Here is a 7,283-nt window from a genome sequence, read left to right on the forward strand (position 1 = left end):
TGATTCCCTCCCCCCCACCCCAAGCACAATATATTATTTCAGACAATCTTCCAAAACTGCCAAAAAGAACAGTTCCACTGCAGCCAGCATAAGCAATCTTCAAATAAGGGACTCTCACTCTAGCGAGGATTGTGAATTCTTGCTGACTGCCTTCTTTCACTTAGTCAGACCTCCCACCGACTGGGATGTCATAAACTACTGGGGAAGGCAGGGTAGCATAAATGCTGTAGGTTAGATGTTTGTTTAACAAATTTACATGCCATGCTGTTGCAGAAAAGAAACAGCAAAGCCAATGATGGCTTAAAACTGCTGGGATCACAAATTGACCTTCTTAGTACAGTATTCTAGTCAGGTCAAAACTGATACACACAATCATCAAACATCAAGTGGTTTTTAGATTAAAGTTTAAATAAATTATGATATGGAACAGAAATACATTAAGGTAGCTCATGTATATTTTAGCTCTCCTTTTTATATTGTGGTGGAATATATTGTGGTAAAATGACAGGAACAAAACCAATCCTCTTCTGTATATAATTGTATGAGGTTTTCAGTATTAGTTACGAACTGTTCATTTATTAATGAATTTGTGTCAATGCTAATGATGCACATTAGGCTTTTAAAATGTCTGTTTTGTGAGAAAGTACAGGGAATGTTTAGGCTGCAAGAAATACATTACGCTTTTATAATAATTTTATAGTATTGTTAAACCATATGGAATTATTTTACATTTAGTGTACTGTTTAGAAAAAAAAAATTCTATAAACATCTATTGAAAAGAAAAACCAGTATATTATGGTAACACCACTGCATTTGTTATTTTTGCTCAACTGTATAAAATAATAATGATGATTTCATTAAAAAAAAAATATTGAGAAAGGGTAGCAATGCTGGCAAGGCTGGTTAGTGACAGAAGAGAGACTCAGAGACATGAAAGCTGCAGGTCACTGGTTCAAATCCCACCTCTGACAGTCACCGGTTCAAATCCCACCTCTACCACTAACTGACTCACTGTGTGACCCTGAGCAAGCCCTTGTGCTCCATTCTTTGGATGAGATGCTCCATCCTGCGGATGAGATGTTAAATCAATGTCCTATTTTAAGTGACTCTGCATATAATGCACAGGTCACAGCCTCCCTCTGTAAAGCGCTTTTTGATGGTGGTCCACTATGAAAGGTGCTATATAAAAATAAATATATTATTATTATTATTATTATTATTATTATTATTATTATTATTATTAGTATTATTATTATTAATAAAGCTCGGAGGTGCACGGTTATTTACAAAAAAAACAAAACACAGGAACAAAAAAAAAGGTACAAGGACCCAAATAATAGGTTTAAACAAAAACACAACAAAATCAAAAGACCACTTAGGAGTTATTTTTAAGGGCAACCCAACATCCAGGAAAGACTAATAAAAAAAGGGGGTAGTGCAGTTTACACCATTTCTAAATGTTACAAAACTAACTTATGAGATGCTTTTTACAAGTTCTGTAACATCAATATCTATCTGTCTATCTATCTATAGATAAAAGAAACATTGGTGACAATTGCACTTGACACATTTTTTGTCTTTTGGGGGATTCTGATTACTAGGGTTAGGTGGCTTGAAACCTCTTGTTGTATCACTGCCTGTGCAGACTCGTTGCATAATGGTTAAGACTTGTTTCCTGTATCTGGTGACTCTGTCTGGGGAATACTGTATCTGTATGTGAAATGATGGTTTCAGCCCAGTTCCTTTAATGGGCATGTCATGAAAGAAACAAATACCCCAATTGGCACCACTTTTGCAAAGAGGCAGGGTATTTCAGATTGTGTGCAGAAGCTTGCATCGCTGTTGCTCAGTTAGTCTACATGACAATCAATCCAGTTCATTTCACAGGCACGGAAAATCTATCAATAAATCAATACATTAATGAAAAGCATGTCTGTTGAGGATTTGCAGAGCTAATATGTATGAAATAGACTCTCAAAATCAAAGCAGTAAAAATTGCTAATCTCAGCCATGGATACAATTAAGTAGCTACGTGTTATGGGGAATTCCACTAAGCAGTACAGATGGCACCACAATGTATTGTAATAAATATCCAAAATGATAATAGATATGTTTATGAAGACATAACAATACATTGCTGTAACCACATCATTGGTTTATAATCCTTGAGCTGTATTTAAGTGAATTGACTTTTAAGGCACATTATAACTGATACTACTGTAATTACCTCACCTACAGGGATCAGAATAAATAATGGCAGTACATCAAACATCACTGCCTGTTACAGAACGCCAGTATCAAAATTTTCCAAAAGCTAAATCTGTCCTTTAAAATATAAATCCAACCGTTAAACCATTCAAGCCTGAACATTTCCCAGCACACCCTTTGAAGAATCCTACTAATAATATGGCTCATTCCAAAAGAAAACTGCTTAGCGATGAAACTAAAGAGTGCTAGGAATATTGTTTAGCCAGGGGTGTCCAATCACGGTCCTGGAGGACCATTCCACTCTGAGTTTAACAGGTAAAATGATATATAATGAAGTACTTCTGAGAATTTAGAACCGGTTTGGAACAAAGACCAGGAATGGAATGGCCAACCTTGGCTAACCCTGATTTAGACAATCATTGTGCTCTGTTCACTCTAGCTAGTTTATAATGTCAAATTACCATTACCTTAATCACACAGAGAAAAGTAAATTAAGTAAGTACATGGATTAAAGTAGTGCAAAAATGTTTTTAGATGGCTTAACAGCAACCTTCTAGAAGCATCACGACTCAGAAAGATTTGTTGATTCATGAAAAATTGAGAGGTTTTGTGTAGGGAACCTTCTTGTATGTAAAGCAAACATATGAAAAATACTGTATATTGTCACACCCAGAACAATAATGAAAACATACCAAATAGACTATTAAAACATAATAATACTGTTGTCTTACCTAAGTAGCATTACTATTACTTTCTCCAAAATCCAGTTACATAATCTATGAACCTTGAAAATGCTAAGAAACAACATATTGCTAGTGCCATAAAAACAAATACATTCAATTCAAGTCAATAAAAAATGTCAATACTGTTCATACTATAAACCACCATGGAAGACTTAACAGTGTACAGGACAACAATTTAATCACTGGGTGACTTCCACTAACCACTGAAACCTTCATTCTGAGATTTATGACCTAATATCTCAATTAAGTTATTGCCTTGAATTCGATGTCCAGCCATCAATCAATCAATTCCATCTATCTATCTGTCTATCTATAAAATATATGACTATATAGAGTTAAAGTTAGAATGCCTTGTCACCGCCTGTTAAAAATGGTAAATTCATCTGTTCCATTTCATAGAACTATATTAAAAAACATGCTTTTTTTAAAAGACGCTTTTAGTTCATTTAATGTAAGCTTTTATCTAAGATTGCATATGGTTATCCTACAGAACAGTTTTATTGTATAGATCATGCTATACAAATATGCAACAGTGTTTTCAGCACGGAGAATCCGCAATGAATGAATGATTTATTGATTGCCATTGCAGATGATTTAATGAACTGTGATGGTCGCTCAGGGCCCGATGACTGTGATTGGGTGCTCAGGGCCCGAGTGAAAGATAAATTTGGCCCGAGGCCTCGTCCGTGGGTGCTCGAACAGTTACATGCATCCCAGTGCCGCAGAAAGGAAGTGGCTATGGGCCACCTCCACCCAAAAGACGAGGCCGCCATACATTGATGGACAAAATAATAATAATTAACGCACCCCACAGTGGTGCACTGCCACCTACCCCCCAAAATATTGAAAAGTTAATGAAAATGAGCAGTCGAGACACGGCCTGCTTAACTGCGCTGGGGGAAAGAGCTCAGCCTCTCCAGCCTGACAACGCACCCCGCAGAACTAAATAGGAACCGCTTAGCACTTTTTGATGTATGGGAAAACCTCAGGGAATCAGTAGCTGAGGGTAGCCCTTCCTGTAGGCTCTAAGTGGTCGACTCCCATTTTGGCCTCCCAGCGTGTGACTGAGAGGCCTAACAAAAGAAGCAACATGGGAGAATAACACACAAAGCCTTTATGCACTTGCTGATGATGTGTCGGTTAGGGGCGGATTCTCCTTCCAGAAAAGCAACCAAGCTTACAATTCTTACTCACACTCTACCAGAGATTTCTTTTTTAAAAGCTCTGAAACAGGGAATACTTATTGGCTGGAATCTTGTACTGAACTGCAGGTGGCAGAAGCCTCACTGCATTTCCCTGACACTTTGATCAGCTAAAATCAAGTAATTGAAACTGACATCACTTTTGTTTTCAACAATAGCCATTGAAACCCACACATAGGTGGCTGACTTGTATATGACATTTCAGTCCTTACATGTTAGCAATATCAGCAGCAAAACCTGTAACGAGAGCAGGAAGCTAATACTGTAATTACATTTTAAGTCATTCATTTCCTGCATAATGTCTGGAAAATGAGCTTTCCCATTTAGGCAAATTGTCCCCCGGTGGGATTGTAAATTAAAATTGTAGTCTCATATAATTTTGCTACAGTATTGTTGGTTTCTTGCAACAGTCTGTAGAATATTCTTGAATATCAATTTGGATTTCAATCATCAAACATTAAACATTTTTTACTATAGCCCACCACTACCTCAGAGCATTCTTAATTTGCTCAAATCTTGCAGTTCCTATTTTGTTTCTAATAAAACTATTAAATGTACTATTTGTCTGAGTGTATAATGCTGTTTTTACTATCCATTTCTATATCCTTTACTGTCCCTGCAAAGTAAGTACTTATCCATGTGTTCACAAGCCTTAACTGCAGTAGTAAACTTATAACAGAAAGTAGATATTAGAGCTCAAGTCTAGATTTAAGAAGATCATGTAGCAAGGATCAGTTTAAACAAGAACAAAATAAAGTAGAATGAGATTGTGATTTATTTCTGTATTATGCAATGGTTGAATAGTGGGAAATATTTTAAACAAAGTCTCTACAATGATTGGCGATTTTGTTGGGAGCTTTTTAAAGCACCTGGAAAGTGTGAGTCTGTTGAGATACTTTCTCCAAAAAGCAACTCTTTCCACTGTGTGTTTGTTTCATCCCCAACATCAGCACACTCAACACACAGGGAGCCCAGATAAAGCTGTTTGAAGATCTGTGTCAAAGTGATCTCAATTTCTTTGTGAAACATAAATACTTTTGAATATTTTTGGAAATTCAAACTAAAAAAGAAACTCTCATTGAAAATGTCTTCATTTGATTGACTTTTACTTCCACCTGGGCTATGAGCCAATTAGCCCCAGTACATTAAAATATGTTTGTTTCTGCATTCAATATATTCACATTGTCACCACGTTCCCTGACTCAAATCACACAAAAAAAAACCACTAGGCAAAAAAGCATCCCTAAAAAAACACTTTGAATCAAATGTAATTTGGATTTTGTTACGAAACATTTTTTTTTTCCTCACAGATCTTCAGTGGTTTGATTTAATTGATGAATTAATAAATTAATTTTTATATAGCACCTTTCATAGTGGACCAGCATCACAAAAGCTTTGCAGAGGTAGGCTGTGAACTGTGCATTATATGCAGAGTCACTTGCAATAGGACACTGATTTAACATTTCATCCGCAGGAGCACAAGGAGGTTAAGTGACTTGCTCAGGGTCACACAGTGAGTCACAGTGGCATTTTGAACAGGTGACCTTATGGTTACAAGCCCTGGACTTTTACCACTGGACTACACTGTCTTGGTGTATTTCAATTATATGTATTTCAATACTTTCCACTTGCTTGGTTCCAAATAATGTGCCTTCACTAGACCCTGCAGCCAAGTAATTCTGTTTTGTGTGGAGCTGTGAAGAGCCTGGTTACATAAGAAAGAAGAACATAAGAAATTTTACAAACGAGAGGAGGCCATTCAGCCCATCTTGCTCGTTTGGTTGTTAGTAGCTTATTGGTCCCAGAATGTCATCAAGCAGCTTCTTGAAGGATCCCAGGATGTCAGATTCAACAACATTACTGGGGAGTTGGTTCCAGACCCTCACAATTCTCTGTGTAAAAATGTGCCTCCTATTTTCTGCACCTTTATCTAATCTCCATTTGTGACCCCTGGTCCTTGTTTCTTTTTTTCAGGTCAAAAAGAGTCCCCTGGGTCGACATTGTCTATACCTTTTAGGATTTTGAATGCTTGAATCAGATCACTGCGTAGTCTTCTTTGTTCAAGACTGAATAGATTCAATTCTTTTAGCCTGTCTGCATACGACATGCCTTTTAAACCCGGGATAATTCTGGTTGCTCTTCTATGCACTCTTTCTAGAGCAGCAATATCCTTTTTGTAACGAGGTGACCAGAGCTGAACACAATATTCTACTAATGCATTGTAAAGTTTTAACATTATTTCCCTTGATTTAAATTCAACACTTCTCACAATATATCCAAGCATCTAGTTGGTCTTTTTATAGCTTCCCCACATTGTCTAGATGAAGACATTTCTGAGTCAACATAAACTCCTAGGTCTTTTTCATAGATTCCTTCTTCAATTTCAGTATCTCCCATATGATATTTATAATGCACATTTTTATTGCCTGCGTGCAGTACTTTACACTTTTCTCTATTAAATGTCATTTGCCATGTGTCTGCCCAGTTCTGAATGCTGTCTAGATCATTTTAAATGACCTTTGCTGCTGCAACAGTGTTTGCCACTCCTCCTATTTTTGTGTCGTCTGCAAATTTAACGAGTTTGCTTACTATACCAGAATCTAAATCATTAATGTAGATTAGGAATAGCAGAGGACCTAATACTGATCCCTGTGGTACTCCACTGGTTACCTCGCTCCATTTTGAGGTTTCTCCTCTAATCAGTACTTTCTGTTTTCTACATGTTAACCACTCCCTAATCCATGTGCATGCATTTCCTTGAATCCCTATTGCGTTCAGTTTGAGAATTAATCTTTTATGCGGGACTTTGTCAAAAGCTTTCTGGAAATCTAAATAAACCATGTCGTATGCTTTGCAATTATCCATTGTCGATGTTGCATCCTCAAAAAAATCAAGCAGGTTAGTTAGACATGATCTCCCTTTCCTAAAACCATGCTGACTGTCTCCCAGGATATTGTTACCATATAGGTAATTTTCCATTTTGGATCTTATTATAGTTTCCATAAGTTTACATATAATAGAAGTCAGGCTTATTGGTCTGTAGTTACCTGGTTCGGTTTTGTCTCCCTTTTTGTGGCTGGGTATTATGTTTGCATGATCTTGGTTAGCGGTTTGTAAATAACTTCTTTCA

This window comes from Acipenser ruthenus, chromosome 8, assembly GCF_902713425.1.
Source record: "Acipenser ruthenus chromosome 8, fAciRut3.2 maternal haplotype, whole genome shotgun sequence".
Lineage (NCBI taxonomy): Eukaryota > Metazoa > Chordata > Actinopteri > Acipenseriformes > Acipenseridae > Acipenser > Acipenser ruthenus.